This window comes from Schistocerca gregaria, chromosome X (genome assembly GCF_023897955.1).
Source record: "Schistocerca gregaria isolate iqSchGreg1 chromosome X, iqSchGreg1.2, whole genome shotgun sequence".
Classification (NCBI taxonomy): Eukaryota; Metazoa; Arthropoda; class Insecta; order Orthoptera; family Acrididae; genus Schistocerca; species Schistocerca gregaria.
This window is the reverse complement of record NC_064931.1, coordinates 135369978-135390912: the sequence shown is the minus strand read 5'-3', so window position 1 is coordinate 135390912 and position 20935 is coordinate 135369978.

Here is a 20935-nt window from a genome sequence, read left to right as displayed (position 1 = left end):
GCTTGTCAGTAGGTTGATTCCCCATTCATTTTTCTGCACTTATTTACATTCTAAGACATAAAAAGGGACAAAACGCGAAGGAATTATCCGAATGGGAGTGAAATCGGTAGGTGTGATGTACATGTGCAGAAAAACAAACGATTACAGTTACAGAAAAGTTGGATGATTTATTCCTGCTGAAATGTAGGGTTTCGCAGGGATCGAAGAGTAGAGCCACGGGTCGTAACACATCTGAAATGTAACGTCCACTGTTCAAAGTGCCGTCAATGCGAACAAGAGGTGACCGAGACGTTTAACAAATGGCACCCCATACAATCATGCCGGGTGATACGCCAGTATGGCAATGACGACATCACGCTTCCAATGTGCGTTCACTGTGATGTCGCCAAACACGGATGCGACCATCACGATGCTGTAAACAGAACCTTGATTCATCCGAAAAAATGACGTTTTGCCATTCGTGCACCCAGGTTCGTTGTTGAGTACACCATCGCAGGCGCTCCTGTCTGTAATGCAGCGTCAAGGGTAACCGCAGCCATGGTCTCCGAGCTGATAGTCCATGCTGCTGCAAACGTCGTCGAACTGTTCATGCAGATGGTTGTTGTCTTGCAAACGTCTTCATCTGTTGACACAGGAATCGAGACGTGGCTGCACAATCCGTTACAGCCATGCGGGTAAGATGTCTCTCATCTCGACTGCTAGTGATACGAGGCCGTTGGGATCCAGCACGGCGTTCCGTATTACCCTCTTGAACCCAGCGATTCCATGTTTTGCCAACAGTCATTGGATCTCGACCAACGCGTGCAGCAATGTCGCGATACGATAAACAGCAATCGCGATAGGCTACAATCCTACCTTTATCAAAGTCGGAAACGTGATGGTACGCATTTCTCCTGCTTACACGAGGCATCACAACAACGTTTCAACAGGCAACGCCGGGCAACTGCAGTTTGTGCATGAGTAATTGGTTGGAAACTTTTCTCATGTCAGCACGTTGTAGGTGTCACCATCGGCGCCAACCTTGTGTGAATGCTCTGGAAAGCTAATCATTTGCGTATTACAGTATCTTCTTCCTGTCGGTTAAATTTCGCGTCTATAGCACGTAGTCTTCGTGGTGTAGCAATTTTAATGGCCAGTAGTGTATTTTCGGCGTACCGTTGTGCTGTAAGTGTGCTGCGGATGACAACCAAAGGGTGTCCTCTGATGAAATGAAATAACAGCCCAGACCATAACTCCTGGTTCCCGAGCCGTGAGGCTGGCAACAGTCAGAATGCTATGCCACCGCAGTCCGCAGCGTGTCCAGAAATGTATTCGGCCTAGAATCTCGTTGACCAGAGTAGAACTGTCGTCAGTAATGAGTCTCCCTTCGAACTGAGCCTGGATGACTAGCGAAGAAGTTTTTGGAGACGCCCCGGAGAGCGGGGACATGCCAACCTGATTGTCATCCGCAATACTGCCCGACAACAAGGAGTGATAAGTGTCATTTCATTTCATCGGAGGACCCCCTTTGGTTGTCATTTGTGTGACCCTTACAGCATAGTGGTACGTCGGCAATATTGTACGCCCTGTTTTGTTGCCCTTGATGATAAGCTGTCCTAGGCTTACAGTCAGCAAGATGATGCCCGCCCGCATACGATGAGAGTTTCTGCTGCTTGTCTTCATGCTTACCATATCCTATCTTGGCCAGAAAGGTCGCCGTATCTCTCTGCAATCGATAACGTTTGGAGGATTACTGGCATGGCCCTCGAACCAGCTCGGGATTCTGACGATGCAACGCGCTAGTTTTACAACGTTTGACAGGATATGCCTCAGTAGTACGTCCAGCAACTCCACCAGTCAATGCTAAGACGAATAATTGCTTGAGTGAGGTCCAGAGGCAGAACAACGCATTATTAACTTGCTCAGATTGAGAAACCGGTTCACTTGAGTAAATCGTATAATGATTCTGAAATTGTAAACATTTGTTTGTTCAGGTACATCGCATTCACCAATTTCTATCACATTCGCATGATTCATTCGTGAAAGTTCTTTTTTTTTCTTTTTTTCCCTGCACCCCCTTCTCGCAACGACGCTAGGGGCAGTCAAACTGGGGGTGGGCAATAGTCATAATATTCTGATTTATCAGTGTACATTTCATGGTGTAATGAGTGGCATTCGTGTGGCAGCTCGCCTGTCGTTATTGACTTTCTGCATTTGTCGCCGAACTGGTGGTGCTGGGCCCAAATCTCTGTTGAACTAATCCGATTTAGGCTCAAATGGTTCAAATGGCTCTGAGCAATATGGCACTAAAAATCTGAGATCATCAGTCCCCTAGAACTTAGAACTACTTAAACCTAACTAACCTAAGGACATCACACACATCCATGCCCGAGGCAGGATTCGCACCTGCGACCGTAGCGGTTGCCCGGTTCCAGACTGAAGTGCCTAGAACCGCTCGGCCACTCCGGCCGGCCTCTGATTTAGGTTACTCATAATTTTATGTAAATCGCTTCAGCCATATATAGGCCAGTTTCCTCCTCTATTTTTTTTCAAACTGTGCTAATGCTCGGTGTATAATATCTTAGATACTGAAAGAGGACCTCTTGATCTTCACTCCTCGTCTTCTTCCTTAGAGTTTGCAGGTCTGGTTCGTAGAATCAACAGGATTTTATGGTGACGGGGACGATGGACGAACACTCGAAATCAGCAACTCTATAAATGTGAGACTTCTGTCTCTTTACCATTCAATGAGTGGTGTGGCTCTTATTTGGTATTTTACGATGACATGAAAGACTATTAAAGTCAATATGTTTAGGAAATCTGATAGTTATAGCAGCATAAACCTCATTACGTGGGAAATCTGTGAACTACGCAGAACCATTGAGTTTAACTAATCTCTTTGTCTATTTCGACATCAAAAGCTACAACTATACTTCGCAAGAAGTCTTACTGTGGGCGGCTGTGGGTACTTGGCGTACCAGTCTCATTCCCCACTTTCCCTGTTCCAGTCGCGTATGGGTCACGTGAAGAATGATTGCTGGTAGGCTTCCGTTTGGGTTCGATTCTCCCTAATTTTATCTTCGTGGTCTTTTCCCGAGTTATATGTAGAAGGAAGCAATGTATTGGTTGACTCTTCTAGCAATGTGTGCTCTCGGAACCTTAACAGTACACCATAACGCGATGCAGAACGCCTCCTATGCAGCGTCTGCTACTAGAGTTGGATGAGTATTTCCGTAACGCTTTCGCATGTATTGAATGAACCTTTATCGAAGTATTCTGCTCATTTTTCGATCATCTCTATTTACTCTATCAGTCCTATGTGGTACGGATACCATACTGCCCCGCAATATTCAAGTATTGGTCGAACGAGTGTTTCGTAAGTTATTTCCTTTGTTGACGGACTAAATTTTCTGAGGATTCTTCCAGTAAATCCCAGTCTGGCATCTGCTTACCCGTCGTTAATTTTATGTAGCTGTTCCACTTCAACTCGCTCCGTACATATACTCTTAGATATTTTATGAAAGTAAATGCTTTGAGTGATTGTTCTTCAATTGTGTAATCACACAATAAAGGGTCTTTATGTATATATGTTGAGGGTCAATTGCCGCTCCGCTCACCAAGCATCAATCCTCTACAGGTCTTCTGCATTTCGCTACCATCCTCTAGCGTCGCTACTTCTCTGTATGTAATAGCATCTATCATCCGTGAAAGTCCTCATGCGGTCCGATATTCCATACGCTCGTATTTTGTTCAGTAGGCGGCTGTGGGGAACTGTATGGAATACGTTTCGGATGTCAAGGAATACGGTGTCTACCTGAGTGCCCCTATCTACTGCTTTCTATGTGTCGTGAACGAACAGAGCGAGCTGGCTTTCAGACAGTCATTATTTTCAGAACACATGTTGCTCCTGTAAAGGATATTTTCGGTCTCCAGAAATAATATAATACGAGAGCATAAAATATGTTCCGAAATTCTACAACCGACTGTCGTCAGAGATAGAGGCCTGTTGTTTTGTCTGTTCTTTTCTACAGCCGTTGTCTTAGCATTTTACGTGATACACAATGGAGACACATTATTATGACGAGTATTTCGATGTGACATGTCCAACGCATTCCTCTTGACGTGTGCCACGAGCCCTAGTCATGTATCGAGCGAGGTAGCGCAGTGGTAGCACACTGGACTCGCATTCGGGAGGACGACGGTTCAATCCAGCGTCCGACCATCCTGATTTAGGTTTTCCGTGATTTCCCTAAAATCACTCCAGGCAAATGCTGGGATGGTTCCTTTGACTTCCTTCCCCATCCTTCCTTAATCCGATGAGACCGATGACATCGCTGTTTCGTCGCTTCCCCCAAACAACGCAACCCAAACCCTAGTCATGTAAGGATGTAAGGTGACTGAAAGACTACCGAAGTGAGTGAAGGAAATGATTTAAATTGCCTTTAGAACAGAGTTCCTCTTGGGTAATGTGAAAACAACAACAGGAACGAGAAGAATGTGAGTCGAGCACATTAGCACCAATCCAGCGTCGTATCTGACAATGTACTGCCTCGTTCACAGCAAGGAAAATGAGACATACTGTAATGTAAATCCTACAGTAAAACAGCACTAATGATTCTTTGGAACCAAAGAAGTACATGTAGATGGTTTTCGTAATAATCTGTATAAAAAAAAAAAGAGGAAATGGAGTGTAGATAACGTTGATAAAGTTTTCGTGTATGAGAACGACGCTTAGTATTGTCCAGTGGGTGCTATGGGCCACTTGGTGTTTCTCGGGTTTGCTGCGAAACAACGGACACATGCAGCGCTTGCAATGAAGCGCAGACATCACTCCGTCGTTCGCTAGAACTTCAGTAGCTATTCAGTTAGTTCAAAAAATTTGTGTGAAATCCTATGGGACTTAACCGCTAAGGTCATCAGTCCCTAAGCTTACACACTACTTAACCTAAATTATCCTAAGGACAAACACACACACCCATGCCCGAGGGAGGACTCGAACCTCCGCCGGGACCAGCCGCACAGTCCATGACTGCAGCGCCCCAGACCGCTCGGCTAAACCTGCGCGGCTATTCAGTTAGTGACAAAATTCAATTTTATTTGATTTTGAGTATCGAAGTTAGTGAACGGCATAATTTTCAGCTTTGCTTTATACTATCAAAGGTAAGAAGTAATATTATCATACTAGTAGTAACTAACGCGCTGCGTCACGAGCGGGAGGGCACGAATGCGCCCGGCTGGTTCCCCTTATTCCGCCTCAGTTACACAGTGTAGGCGACTGCTGTGCAAACATCGTTTTCACGTACGCGTACACCATCATTACTCTACCACGCAAATATTTGGGGTTACAGTCATCTGGTATGAGACGTTCCCAGGGGGCGGGGTCCACTAGGGACCGAACCACACAATAACCCTGGGTTCTGAGTGGGGTAGCGGTGGGATGGGTGGACTGCTGTGACCTGTTATGGGTTGTGAACCACTGAGGGCTACGGCAGGACGCAGCCTCTACATCTACGTTTCGTACATACCCCGCAATCCACCATACGGTGCGTGGCGGAGGGTACCTCGTACCACAACTAGCATCTTCTCTCCCTGTTCCACTCCCAAACAGAACGAGGGAAAAATGACTGCCTATATGCCTCTGTACGAGTCCTAATCTCTCTTATTTTATCTTTGTGGTCTTGCCTCGAAATATAAGTTGGCGGCAGTAAAATAGTACTGCAGTCAGCCTCAAATGCTGGTTCTCTAAAATTTCCTCAGTAGTGATTCACGAAAAGAACGCCTCCTTTCCTCCAGTGACTCCCACCCGAGTTCCTGAAGCATTTCCGTAACACTCGCGTGATGATCATACCTACCAGTAACAAATCTGGCAGCGCGCCTGTGAATTGCTTCTACACTCCTGGAAATTGAAATAAGAACACCGTGAATTCATTGTCCCAGGAAGGGGAAACTTTATTGACACATTCCTGGGGTCAGATACATCACATGATCACACTGACAGAACCACAGGCACATAGACACAGGCAACAGAGCATGCACAATGTCGGCACTAGTACTGTATATATCCAACTTTCGCAGCAATGCAGGTTGCTATTCTCCCATGGAGACGATCGTAGAGATGCTGGATGTAGTCCGGTGGAACGGTTTGCCATGCCATTTCCACCTGGCGCCTCAGTTGGACCAGCGTTCGTGCTGGACGTGCAGACCGCGTGAGACGACGCTTCATCCAGTCCCAAACATGCTCAATGGGGGACAGATCCGGAGATCTTGCTGGCCAGGGTAGTTGACTTACACCTTCTAGAGCACGTTGGGTGGCACGCGATACATGCGGACGTGCATTGTCCTGTTGGAACAGCAAGTTCCCTTGCCGGTCTAGGAATGGTAGAACGATGGGTTCGATGACGGTTTGGATGTACCGTGCACTATTCAGTGTCCCCTCGACGATCACCAGAGGTGTACGGCCAGTGTAGGAGATCGCTCCCCACACCATGATGCCGGGTGTTGGACCTGTGTGCCTCGGTCGTATGCAGTCCTGATTGTGGCGCTAACCAGCACGGTGCCAAACACGCATACGACCATCATTGGCACCAAGGCAGAAGCGACTCTCATCGCTGAAGACGACACGTCTCCATTCGTCCCTCCATTCACGCCTGTCGCGACGCCACTTGAGGCCGGCTGCACGATGTTGGGGTGTGAGCGGAAGACGGCCTAACGGTGTGCGGGACCGTAGCCCAGCTTCATGGAGACGGTTGCGAATGGTCCACGCCGATATCCCAGGAGCAACAGTGTCCCTAATTTGCTGGGAAGTTGCGGTGCGGTCCCCTACGGCACTGCGTAGGATCCTACGGTCTTGGCGCGCATCAGTGTGTCGCTGCGGTCCGGTCCCAGGTCGACGGACGCGTGCACCTTTCGCCGACCACTGGCGACAACATCGATGTACTGTGGAGACCTCACGCCCCACGTGTTGAGCAATTCGGCGATACGTCCACCCGGCCTCCCGCATGCCCACTATACGCCCTCGCTCGAAGTCCGTCAACTGCACATATGGTTCCCGTCCACGCTGTTGCGGCATGCTACCAGTGTTAAAGACTGCGATGGAGCTCCGTATGCCACGGCAAACTGGCTGACACTGACGGCGGCGGTGCACAAATGCTGCGCAGCTAGCGCCATTCGACGGCCAACACCGCGGTTCCTGGTGTGTCCGCTGTGCCGTGGGTGTGATCATTGCTTGTACAGCCCTCTCGCAGTGTCCGGAGCAAGTATGGTGGGTCTGACACACCGGTGTCAATGTGTTCTTTTTTCCATTTCCAGGAGTGTATGTCCTCCTCAATCCGACCTGATCGGGATCCCAAACTCTCGATCAGTACTCAAGAATAGGTCGTATTAGTGTTTTATAGGCGGTCTCATTTACAGATGAACCACATCTTCCCAAAATTCCACCAATGAATCGAAGACGACTATCCGCCTTCCCCACAGTTGCCATTACATGCTGGTCCCACTTCATATCGCTCTGCAATGTTACGCCCAAATATTAAATCGACGTGACTGTGTCAAGCGATACACTACTAATGGAGTATTCAAACATTACGGGATTCTTTTTCCTATTCATCTACATTAATTTACATTTATCTATATTTAGAGTTAGCTGCCATTCTTCACACCAATCACAAATCATGTTCAAGTCATCTTGTATCCTCCTACAGTCACTCAACGACGACACCTTCCCGTACACCACAGCATCATCAGCAAACAGCCGCACATTGCTATCCACTATATCCAAAAGATCATTTATGTAGATAGAAAACAACAGCGGACCTACCACACTTCCCTGGGGCACTCCAGATGAAACCCTCACCTCCAATGAACACTCACCATCGAAGACAACGTACTGGGTCTCCGTCGTTTCTAGGTCTCCGGTTTAATACATACATACATTCATTCTGGTACTAATACTGAAGTAGTGTAATGTAGACTGTATCGTAATAGTGGAATTTCGTTGACTCAAGCCGGTTTCTGTTGGCACCATGTTTTAATGTGCATTGTCAGTTGGGTAGTGTGAGCCACACCAAAGTCTGGAGGTATGGGCTAAATAAGCAATTTTTTGGTTTTTGTTTTCAGGGCACGGTGCCAAGTTTGAAAAAGAACCCTGCCGGTTAACGTCGAAGGCAGTAGTCTGCGACTGCATTGAAACAAGCAGTCTTACGTAGTTTGGAAGGCGAAATGACCGAAAGGGCTGTTGCCAGCCGCTTTAATTTTCCTAGTAGTATACTGTAAATGAGATTAAAATCGTTGAAGGAAATCAACAGACATCGAGGACAGCCTATATGGTGTTTTTAAAACCAACATCAGAAGAAAATGAAGAAGAAATAATTATAGCTCACATGAGAGATTTAGATTCCAGGTGAATACCACCAGCTGCGACTGCGTTCCAAAAGTTGGCTTACGATTTGGCAGAAAATTTAAAACTGCCTCACAGATTTAAAAGAGGAAAGAAATTGGCATGTAAACTTTATGAAGAAGCACCCACAACTGTCTTACTGAAAACTTCATTCCCGAGTTTATTGCGTTATGTCAGGTTCAGTCGACCATATGTTGAAAGTTTTTTAATGAACTGTCTTTTATTATCTTGTACTTTTGATATATAAATAGACTAGCGAACCTGGCAATTGCTCAATATTTGTGCGAATTGCGTATACATCCTAATCTCCTTCCACCTTCTCTCTCTCTGTCCATTTCCTCCTCCCCCTCTCTTTCTCCATCTCCCCTTCTTCTGACCTCTCTTTGTCCATCACCTAATCCTTCCCCTCTCACTTTCCATCTCCTCCTTCCATACCCACAATCTCTTCATCTCCTCCTCTCTCTCTGACCCTAATCCTTGGTTACTGTTATTGCAAACGACGTCTCTGTACACTTTTTCCTCTCCCCCTCTCTGTTCATCACCTCTTCCCCTCTCTCTCTGACCCTGAGCCTCAGTTACCATTACTGCAAACGACCTCTCCATAGATTTTCTCCTCCTCCTCCTCCCGCTTATTTTCTCAACCTCCCGCTCTCTGTTCACCTCCTCTTCCCCGCTCTGTTTGACCCTGATCCTTGGGTACCGATATTACAAACTGTACCTTTTTTCCCTTCCCCCTTTCTGTTGCCGGCTCTTGTGGCCGAGTGGTTCTAAATGCTTCAGTCCGGAATCGCGTTCCTGCTACGGTCGCAGGTTCGAATTCTGCCTCGGCCATGGATGTGTGTGATGTCCTTAGGATAGTTAGGTTTAAGTAGCTCTAAGTTTTAGGGGACTGATGACCTCAGATGTTAAGTCTCATAGTGCTTAGAGCCATTTGAACCCTTTTCTGTTCATCTACTCTTCCCCCCTCTCTCTCTGACCCTGAGCCTTGGTTACCATTATTGCAAACGATCTCTCTGTACATTTTCTCCTCCTCCCTCTCTCTCTGTTCATCTCCTCTTCCCCTCTCTCTCGGGCCCTGAGCCTCAATTACCGTTATTGCAAACGAAACCTCGATTTGGAAACGAAGACATTTAAAATGAGTGGATGCATTGGTTGGGACCATTGATATAAGGGGTATAGGAGAGACTCCTCCACTGCTAGATCTGTTAGGATAGTAGCCTCAATGACAGTGTTTCTTATAGTTTTAATCTGTGAACGGTTAGGATTTCGATGTTCTGGATGATAAAGGTTTACAGGAAAGCTTTTTATTTCTCGCAGTCGGTTTTAAAAGAAAATCTGTGCATGGTTATTTTTAAAAAATATAAAGCCTAGGTCTGTCCGAATCTTAGCAGAGTGTCATGAAACAATCTGAAGTACTACGGTCAAGAGCTTCTAGAGGTTTTTACTAGAAACGTTTCCCCTTTATGTATTATATGCATGGTAATGTAACAATGAAATTAAAATATCTGAGTCCTACATCCGTACGAACGTTTATTTGAGTATCGTGTAAAAATCTGAACTAAATCGGTTAAGGTGTCTGTCTGTCTGAACGTTCTTCAGAGCATTCTTTAAGAATTTAAAGTAAATAGGTCACGAACTTTTAAAGATTTTTGGTAACAATATTAACCTACGACTCGTCTTCATATATATACCTATCTGAAGTAAATTGCTATAGAAATTTTCGAGAACAACCTTTAACTATGACTTATCTTTTTATAGTAGTAGAGATATAGATTAATTTGTTTTTGAAAAAACAACTATTTTTATTTAAAGAGACTTATTTTGCTGTATGGTTCGTACTATCCAACACTTTTCTTAACATCTCGAACTGTAAGTCTTAGAAAATCTTTCCTGTGTCGTTTTGGACAGATACCTTTTTTCGACATTTACACCAAAACAAATGTTCAAGTAAAGGTTTTATGTAGTTGTATTTTATTTCTAAACAACAATAAAAGTTTTATACCATTTTTGACTTAAGTGGCCCATACTAGCCGCCGTTCACACGTTTGAGTTTATTCAATGAAGTAAATTGTTGCAATAACTAGTTTATTTACATGAATTTGCTTTGTGAAGTACTAAAAGAAAAATCGCAATATACAAAGATATTTAGCTATAAACCGCTGATGAAAATCTTCTCGGTAGAATGGCTGACCATTAGAGCTTACAATAATGCACCGCAAATTAGTGATAACTGGTCATATGATTTTCCGGAATAGGACACTGCAGTAGCGAGGCTGAAGAAATTTCGCCGAGCCAAATACGAGAGGCACTCCCTGTAATAGTGGCTAAAAGGCACTCCACAGAAGAAGAGCGTGTGCTAAGAAGACGCCGAAATCCCTGACGATCCCGGGGAACGAGTCGGCCACGTCATTCGTGAGAATTACAGGGCGCAAATGCTCTCAGCCGGATGGACTCGCAAACGCCATACTGCTGGGCGGAAGTGTTATCAGACGATAGTCTTACGGTCCATCCCGGACGGACTCCGACGCAATCTTCCAGTCTTCTAGGACCGGCTCGGACTCGTAAAGACCTGCTACTCGCCGCTCTTTTACGAGCTCTGCAACAGAGTCCGCTGATGTGCCGTTGTGGCTCCCTGAGCGACCATACGTTTCTCTCCCCGCGTCCTCAGCCCATTCGCTTGGAGTGGGCCCGTCTTTCTCCCCTCACATATCCCCAGCGGCCTCAATTCGTTTCCTCTCTTTTGCCTCCTTCGGGATCCACGTGCGAACAAGCTTGAGGCGCAGAATCTTCGAGTGAGATCTTGCTTCGTACCTCAGTAGAAACAGTGAACGTACAATTTTCAAGCGAATGCTACTGTGCTTCCGTTTTTGACTTCTGCGGACTCCCTGCATGTAAACAACTCAGCATTCAAATGGAACGTATCACTCGACAAATCGCACTGAGGTAGTGGTTATAGCGGGAATTAAATCACTCGTGGTCGATTTCAAAGCGGTATGCCTTGTTACTTGTTACGTATCAGTGCGAAAACCAAATGTGGAAAATGACATCACAGTGAGACGTAACTGACAATTAATAAAGACACTAAATTTGCTTACGATGAGAAGTGAAATTAGCACGTGTCGACTGATTAGGCGATGGGGGGTGTATTAACGCGATAAAGAAGACCTACCTGCAACAATACAGGTTCCAAAAAATCGATCTTTTTAAACCTAACCAGTGTTCTTGAAATACGATATAGGTTGGTCCGTATTTCTAGTTATTCAGAAAGCCTGAATTTCAAAGTCATGTTGACTCTTTCCACATAAAATATATTTTCATATATTTCGGGTAGCGCTCCAGCTAACCTACGTTTCGGTAGTTTTCGTATAGTACATAAATGACATAGTAAATGGTAAGTTTACCCGTAATATTGGTAGCAATGTTACGGAAAGAGACACTAATGATTTTGCGAGAGAGAAACTGGGAGCCGGCAAATTCTCTTTGTTTTATGTTTCTTTGTTTTCTTATTCCGCGCATAATACGGGTTCCCAGGTAGATGCCTCGTTTCTTGACTACAGCAAGGCGTTTGATACAGTTCCCCACTGTCGTTTAATGAACAAAGTAAGAGCATATGGACCTTCAGACGAATGGTGTGATTGGATTGAGAGTTCCTAGATAACAGAACGCAGCATGCCATTCTCAATGGAGAGTAGTCTTCCGAAGTAAGAGTGATTTCGGGTGTGCCGCAGGGGAGTGTCATAGGACCGTTGCTATTCACAATATACATAAATGACCTTGTGGATAACATCTTAGGTTCACTGAGGATTTTTGCGGATGATGCTGTAGTATATCGAGACGTTGTAACAATGGTAAATTGTACTGAAATGCAGGAGGATCTGCACCGAACTGACGCATGGTGCAGGGAATGGCTATTGAATCTCAATGTAGACAAGTGTAATGTGCTGCGAATACATAGAAAGAAAGATCCTCTATCATTTAGCTACAATATGGCAGGTCAGCGACTGCAAGCAGTTAATTCCATAAATTATGTGGGAGTAGGCATTAGGAATGATCTAAAATGGAATGACCATATAAAATTAATCGCCGGTAAAGCAGATGCCAGACTGAGATTCATTGGAAGAATCCTAAGGAAAAGCAGTCCGGAAATAAAAGAAGTAGGTTACAAAACACTTGTTCGCCCTCTGCTTGAATACTACTCACCGGTGTGGGATCCTACCAGATAGGGTTCATAGAAGACATAGAGAAGATCCAACGGAGAGCAGGGCGCTTCGTTACACGATCATTTAGTAATTGCGAAAGCGTTACGGAGATGATAGATAGACTCTAGTGGAAGACTCTGCAAGACTGACGCTCAGTAGATCGGTACGGTCTTTTGTTGAAGTTTCGAGAACCTACCTTCACCGAGGAGTCAAGCAATATATTGCTCCCTCCTACGTATATCTTGCGAAGAGACCATGAGGATAAAATCAGAGAGATTAGAGCCCACACAGAGGCATACTGACAATCTTTCTTTCCATAAACAATACGAGACTGGAATAGTCTAACCACCGTCTGCTTCACGTCTGCTGTGCAGCGAGCTACCCTAATTTAAGTATTATCTGTATTTTTCTTACTGTCACTTCTTTTTCTGCGTGTTTTTGCTTTTAGGAAGTTTTAATAGTAGAGTGCTATTAAGTGTTCCATAGATCTCGTGTTTGTTTTGAATACAGTCAGAGAGTCCCTTTAGTCAGCCATAATGCTAGTAGTGCTAGTGTTTGTTTTGAATACAGTCCAGAGACAGGTAGTGCTATTTTCCTTGTTTTCTACAAGAAGTGGTTAGCAATCACAGTTTAGTCAATAATCAACCGCCTTTAGTGAATTAGCAGTCTATTTAAAAGTTTATAACACTCTATAGTAAATTGATTTCTTAGGATGGATAGGATGTGTGGCTGCTGTGTACGGACGCAGGAGGAGCTGGCCACTCTTCGCGAACAGCTGAGCGTGTTGATGGCCGCGGTCAGCCGTCTTCAGGCTGCTGCCTCGGAGTGTAGCAGCAGTGGGGAGTCCGGTGCGTCGCAAGGTACACCCCAGGTGTTACATGCTTCACCCACTGTACTTGCTGTCGAGACATCTTCGCGGGTACCGGGCGCGGTTGGGCCACCCTCTCCCCAAGGGGAGTGGCGGGTTCAGCGGCGTTCGCGGCGCACGAGGCGGAGGGTAAATGTGGAGGCTGGCCGTGTGGCATCGCCCGCTCTGCCTGTGAGTGGACATCTGGCTGCTCCTTCAGCAAGGCCCGAGCAGGCACACGGGGGGAGGGGTTTATTAGTTATTGGGAGCTCCAACGTTAGGCGGGTGATGGAGCCCCTTAGGGAAATAGCGGAAAGGTCGGGGAAGAAGGCCAGTGTTCACTCTGTCTGCTTGCCTGGGGGTCTCATCCGAGATGTGGAGGAGGCCCTACCGGCGGCGATAGAGAGCACTGGGTGCACCCGACTGCAAATTGTTGCTCATGTCGGCACCAATGACTCCTGCCGTCTGGGTTCAGAGGTCATCCTCAGTTCGTACAGGCGGTTGGCGGAGTTGGTGAAGGCGGAAAGCCTCGCTCGCGGGGTGGAAGCAGAGCTAACTATTTGTAGTATCGTTCCCAGAACCGATCGCGGTCCTCTGGTTTGGAGCCGAGTGGAAGGCTTAAACCAGAGGCTCAGACGATTCTGCGGAGAGCTGGGGTGCAAATTTCTCGACCTCCGCTATCGGGTGGAGAAATGTAGGGTCCCCCTGAATAGGTCAGGCGTGCACTACACGCTGGAAGCGGCTACGAGGGTAGCGGAGTACGTGTGGAGTGCACATGGGGTTTTTTTAGGTTAGAGAATTCCCTCCCTAGGCCCGACAAGACGCCTCCTGAGACGCGGCAAGGCAGGAGTAGGCAAAATGCAACAAGGAATAACAATATTAATGTGCTTATAGTAAACTGCAGGAGCGTCTATAGAAAGGTCCCAGAACTGCTCTCATTAATAAACGGTCACAACGCCCATATAGTACTAGGAACAGAAAGTTGGCTGAAACCAGACGTAAACAGTAATGAAATCCTAAACTCGGATTGGAATGTATACCGCAGAGATAGGCTGGACAGTGAAGGGGGAGGCGTGTTTATAGCGATAAGAAGTGCAATAGTATCGAAGGAAATTGACGGAGATTCGAATTGTGAAATGATTTGGGTGAAGGTCACGGTTAAAGCAGGCTCAGACATGGTAATTGGATGTCTCTATAGGCCCCCGGGCTCAGCAGCTGTTGTGGCTCAGCACCTGAAGAATAATTTGGAAAATATTTCGAGTACATTTCCCCACCATGTTATAGTTCTGGGTGGAGATTTTAATTTGCCGGATATAGACTGGGAGACTCAAACGTTCATAACGGGTGGCAGGGGCAAAGAATCCAGTGAAATATTTTTAAGTGCTTTATCTGAAAACTATCTTGAGCAGTTAAACAGAAAACCGACTCGTGGCGATATCATATTAGACCTTCTGGTGACAAACAGACCCGAACTATTTGAATCAGTTAATGCAGAACAGGGAATCAGCGATCATAAAGCGGTTACTGCATCGATGATTTCAGCCGTAAATAGAAATATTAAAAAAGGTAGGAAGATTTTTCTGTTGAGCAAAAGTGACAAAAAGCAGATTTCAGAGTACTTGGTGGCTCAACACAAAAGTTTTGTCTCAAGTACAGACAGTGTTGAGGATCAGTGGACAAAGTTCAAAACCATGGTACAATATGCGTTAGATGAGTATGTGCCAAGCAAGATCGTAAGAGATGGGAAAGAGCCACCGTGGTACAACAACCGAGTTAGAAAACTGCTGCGGAAGCAAAGGGAACTTCACAGCAAACATAAACATAGCCAAAGCCTTGCAGACAAACAAAAATTACGCGAAGCGAAATGCAGTGTGAGGAGGGTTATGCGAGAGGCTTTCAATGAATTCGAAAGTAAAGTTCTATGTACTGACTTGGCAGAAAATCCTAAGAAATTTTGGTCCTATGTCAAAGCGGTAGGTGGATCAAAACAAAATGTCCAGACACTCTGTGACCAAAATGGTACTGAAACAGAGGATGACAGACTAAAGGCCGAATTACTAAATGTCTTCTTCCAAAGCTGTTTCACAGAGGAAGACTGCACTGTGCTTCCTTCTCTAGATTGTCGCACAGTTGACAAAATGGTAGATATCGAAATAGACGACAGAGGGATAGAGAAACAATTAAAATCGCTCAAAAGAGGAAAGGCCGCTGGTCCTGATGGGATACCAGTTCGATTTTACACAGAGTACGCGAAGGAACTTGCCCCCCTTCTTGCAGCGGTGTACCGTAGGTCTCTAGAAGAGCGAAGCGTTCCAAAAGATTGGAAAAGGGCATAGGTCATCCCCGTTTTCAAGAAGGGACGTCGAACAGATGTGCAGAACTATAGACCTATATCTCTAACGTCGATCAGTTGTAGAATTTTGGAACACGTATTATGTTCGAGTATAATGTCTTTTCTGGAGACTAGAAATCTACTCTGTAGGAATCAGCATGGGTTTCGAAAAAGACGGTCGTGTGAAACCCAGCTCGCGCTATTCGTCCACGAGACTCAGAGGGCCTTAGACACGGGTTCACAGGTAGATGCCGTGTTTCTTGACTTCCGCAAGGCGTTTGACACAGTTCCCCACAGTCGTTTAATGAACAAAGTAAGAGCATACGGACTATCAGATCAATTGTGTGATTGGATTGAGGAGTTCCTAGATAACAGAACGCAGCATGTCATTCTCAATGGAGAGAAGTCTTCCGAAGTAAGAGTGATTTCAGGTGTGCCGCAGGGGAGTGTCATAGGACCGTTGCTATTCACAATATACATAAATGACCTGGTGGATGACATCGGAAGTTCACTGAGGCTTTTTGCAGATGATGCTGTGGTATATCGAGAGGTTGCAACAATGGAAAATTGTACTGAAATGCAGGAGGATCTGCAGCGAATTGACGCATGGTGCACGGAATGGCAATTGAATCTCAATGTAGACAAGTGTAATGTGACGCGAATACATAGAAAGATAGGTCCCTTATCATTTAGCTACAAAATAGCAGGTCAGCAACTGGAAGCAGTTAATTCCATAAATTATCTGGGAGTACTCATTAGGAGTGATTTAAAATGGAATGATCATATAAAGATGATCGTCGGTAAAGCAGATGCCAGACTGAGATTCATTTGAAGAATCCTAAGGAAATGCAATCCGACAACAAAGGAAGTAGGTTACAGTACGCTTGTTCGCCCAATGCTTGAATACTGCTCAGCAGTGTGGGATCCGCACCAGGTAGGGTTGATAGAAGAGATAGAGAAGATCCAACGAAGAGCAGCGCGCTTCGTTACAGGATCATTTAGTAATTGCGAAAGCGTTACGGAGATGATAGATAAACTCCAGTGGAAGACTCTGCAGGAGAGACGCTCAGTAGCTCGGTACGGGCTTTTGTTAAAGTTTCGAGAACATACCTTCACCGAAGAGTCAAGCAGTATATTGCTCCCTCCTACGTATATCTCGCGAAGAGACCATGAGGATAAAATCAGAGAGATTAGAGCCCACACAGAAGCATACCGACAATCCTTCTTTCCACGTACAATACGAGACTGGAATAGAAGGGAGAACCGATAGAGGTACTCAGGGTACCCTCCGCCACACACCGTCAGGTGGCTTGCGGAGTATGGATGTAGATGTAGATGTAGATGTAGAACCGATAGAGGTACTCAAGGTACCACCGTCAGGTTGCTTGCGGAGTATAGATGTAGATGTAAATGTAGAATTAGAAACGCACATCGTCACTGTTAGTCCATTTTCTATTTCATATCCTTACAAAATGAAAACTGCAAAAAAAATCAAATGGCTCTAAGCACTGTGGGACTTAACATCTGAGGTCATCAGTCCCCTAGACTTAGAACTACGTAATTCTGAGTAACCTAAATCACACACATCCATGCCCGAGGCAGGATTCGAACCTGCGACCGTAGCAGCAGCGCAGTTCCGGACTGAAGTGCCTAGAACCGCTCGGCCACAGCGGCCGGCTAAAAACTGCATTTTATGGGTAATAACAATTAGTTAATGGCATAACATCAGCTCTTTTATCTAACGGAAGCAATTACTTTTGATGTAAGTAAATGTATATAAACACTGTTGTTATTTTGTACTCAGTAGAACGTTCATCATCATTATCAAAAGCAAAAGTTTCCTGTCATAATCAATAAGTGTGAGAGTTATTTACGAGTAACACAAGCATGTTTTATATAGGCTTTATGAACCACTAAAGCGATGTTTTACATGCTTTTGTTTTGCGTATTTCTAAATGTCACCTTTTTTTTAGGAAATTGAGTTTTCTACCGTGCTATGATAAATCTCGACTACTTTTCTATTTTTACTACAACATTCCTTTGTTTCACGTTATAATTCAACAACGTTCGAATATAATCTTAATCAAACATTGATAATTTCAATTTTGCCATAAATACTGTTTATTTTTAAGTAACAGTCAGGAAGATAACTATGTAGCTGGAACATGTTCCGCGGTTATGCGGCGCGTTACATATCCTCACTCAGTTTCTAGACGATTCAGCACTTCCTGTTCCTGGGAGAATCTAGTAAGACACCGATCGCATACGCAACAAAGGGATCAAAATCAAGTAACGCCCGACAGGTATGCAACACACTTAATGTACATATAACGCGGTTACGATCTTGACTGACCAAGGGTACCAGGAAAACTACCGTATTGTGCGATTAGTAATGATAATCAGCGGTAGCTTTCGGTAGTTTTACAGCTCTAATAATAAGGTATGCGACTAGATAGAATGTTTCGAGACAGGCAGCACACATCACGCAACCCAGGATGTAAAACTGTCTGCGAACACCAAAGTAATACTGCGTGTATCCAGTAAAGTTCACAGGATGAAAACTGCTAAGGTGATAAATTAATAACTTGCCAGGTAGGCTTTATGCAGATGATACAGCTAAGAGAAAATAGTATCTGATAAAATTACATTAGTATTCACTTACATCTCGACAAATTATGAGTCTGTTGCAAAGACTGGAAACTAGCTGTAGTTTAGATGTAAGCGAAGTAGTGCATTTCATGGGACGGGAAAGCGTGATATCTATGACTACAGGATTAATATGCCACAACTGGAGTAAGTCACGTCATATAAACATCTGAGAGTAACGGTTCGAAGGAATGTGAAGTGGACTGGCTACATTGACTTAGTTGTAGAAAAGCTGATAAAGTATATTACAGATTTTGTTCACTGAGCCACCCGCATTGCCCCTGCATTAGCACGCCGGCCTCGGATCGAGTCAGCCTGGTAGATACGGCGAGGGCCGGTGTGTCAACTAACCGGGATATCGTTTTTAGGAGGTTTCTAAGATCTGAAACGATAAATATCAGGCTAGTACCCACGTCTCGCCTCAGTTATATTATTCGCAAACACTCTTACACTTTCACATGAAATAATTCTAGATGTGGACAGATGAGATACATTGGGGTGAAGAAGTCATGGGATACCTCCTAGTATCCTGCCGAACCCCCTTTTGAACATCGTAGTGCACCAACGAAAGTGGCATAACCTCAACAAGTCGTTGGAAGTCCGCTGCAGAAATAGTGAGATATGCCTCTATAGCCTTCCATTATTGCGAAAGTGTTGCCGGAGGAGAATTTTGGGATACGCCGCATTTTCGTCCATAAAAATTCCGTCATTGTTTGTAAACATCAAGTCCGTGAGTGGCTGCAAATGATCTCCAAGTAGCCGGACATAACCACGTCTGTACCCAGTCCATTCTATGTAAACACGGCCCACACAAATACGCCGGCCGGGGTGGCCGAGCGGTTCTAGGCGCTACAGTCTGGAACCGTGCGACCGCTACGGTCGCAGTTTCGAATCCTGCCTCGGGCATGGATGTATGTGATGTCCTTAGGTTAGTTAGGTTTAAGTAGTTCTAACTCTAGGGGACTGATGACCTCAGAAGTTATGTCCCATAGTGCTCTGAGCCATTTGAACATTATATCTCTCGATTTCCGTGTCATTCGGATAATACCTTATTTCCGTATTATAATTTAAAAAATCCCTACCATCAGCTTTTACCTGAAAATGTCGGGACTCATCTACCCAAACCACAGTTTTCCAGTCGTCTAGGGTCGAACCGAAATGGTCACGAGCCCAGGAGAGGCGCTGCATGCGATGTCGTGCTGTTAGCAAAGGCACTCGCGTCAGTCATCTTCTGACATAGCCCATTAACACCAGATTTTGCCACACTGTCCTAACGGATACATTCGTCGTACGTCCCGCATTTGTTTCTGCCATTATTTCACGCAGTGTTGCTTGTTTCCTCTACACAAACTCCGCTGCTCGAGATAGTTAAGTGAAGGCTATGGGCCACTATGGATAGTAGGATAATGCGGTTCCAGGTGCAATTTTGATAGCAAATTCATATGAAAATTAATTATATTGATCAATTAATTATCACGCAGACCCCCACCCGAGGATGAAATCATGGGCTTACCACCACTCGCTTGGGAGATTTTGGCGTGAGATTCAAAAAAATGGGTTAATTTCGCAAATTGAGGGAATTTCTGTGTTTCAGGACTGTGCTGACGTCCCATTACTCCCCCCCCCCCCCCCAACCGGGAATTGGCGGGAAATTAAAATGACAGATGACCTTTCTGGGACTCGAACCCCGGCTCTCGTGGGCGGAAAGCCCAAGTGCACCCTTCAACACTTGTAAACTGTCAAGATGCAGGAGACGAAGGTTAGGTTAGTGTACATTACTTATTTTGGTGGTGAAACTGAAGTAAAGATCGACCCTAATTACGTAATTAATCATAAAGGTCAGTCTTCGTTACACAACTACATGCCTAGCACTACACAAGTAACAGCTCAAAAACTGACGATGTCATACAGTAGGTGTTATCCTGTTGGGAAAAAATTTCACAGTACCACTCAAAACTAGTGGCAGACATACTCAAACACTATATATCTCCTGGAAATGGAAAAAAGAACACATTGACACCGGTGTGTCAGACCCACCATACTTGCTCCGGACACTGCGAGAGGGCTGTACAAGCAATGATCACACGCACGGCACAGCGGACACACCAGGAACCGCGGTGTTGGCCGTCGAATGGCACTAGCTGCGCAGCATTTGTGCACCGCTGCCGTCAGTGTCAGCCAGTTTGCCGTGGCATACGGAGCTCCATCGCAGTCTTTAACACTGGTAGCATGCCGCGACAGCGTGGACGTGAACCGTATGTACAGTTGACGGACTTTGAGCGAGGGCGTATAGTGGGCATGCGGGAGGCCTGGTGGACGTACCGCCGAATTGCTCAACACATGGGGCGTGAGGTCTCCACAGTACATCGATGTTGTCGCCAGTGGTCGGCGGAAGGTGCACGTGCCCGTCGACCTGGGACCGTACCGCAGCGACGCACGGATGCACGCCAACACCGTAGGATCCTACGCAGTGCCGTAGGGGACCGCACCGCCACTTCCCAGAATTAGGGACACTGTTGCTCCTGGGGTATCTGCGA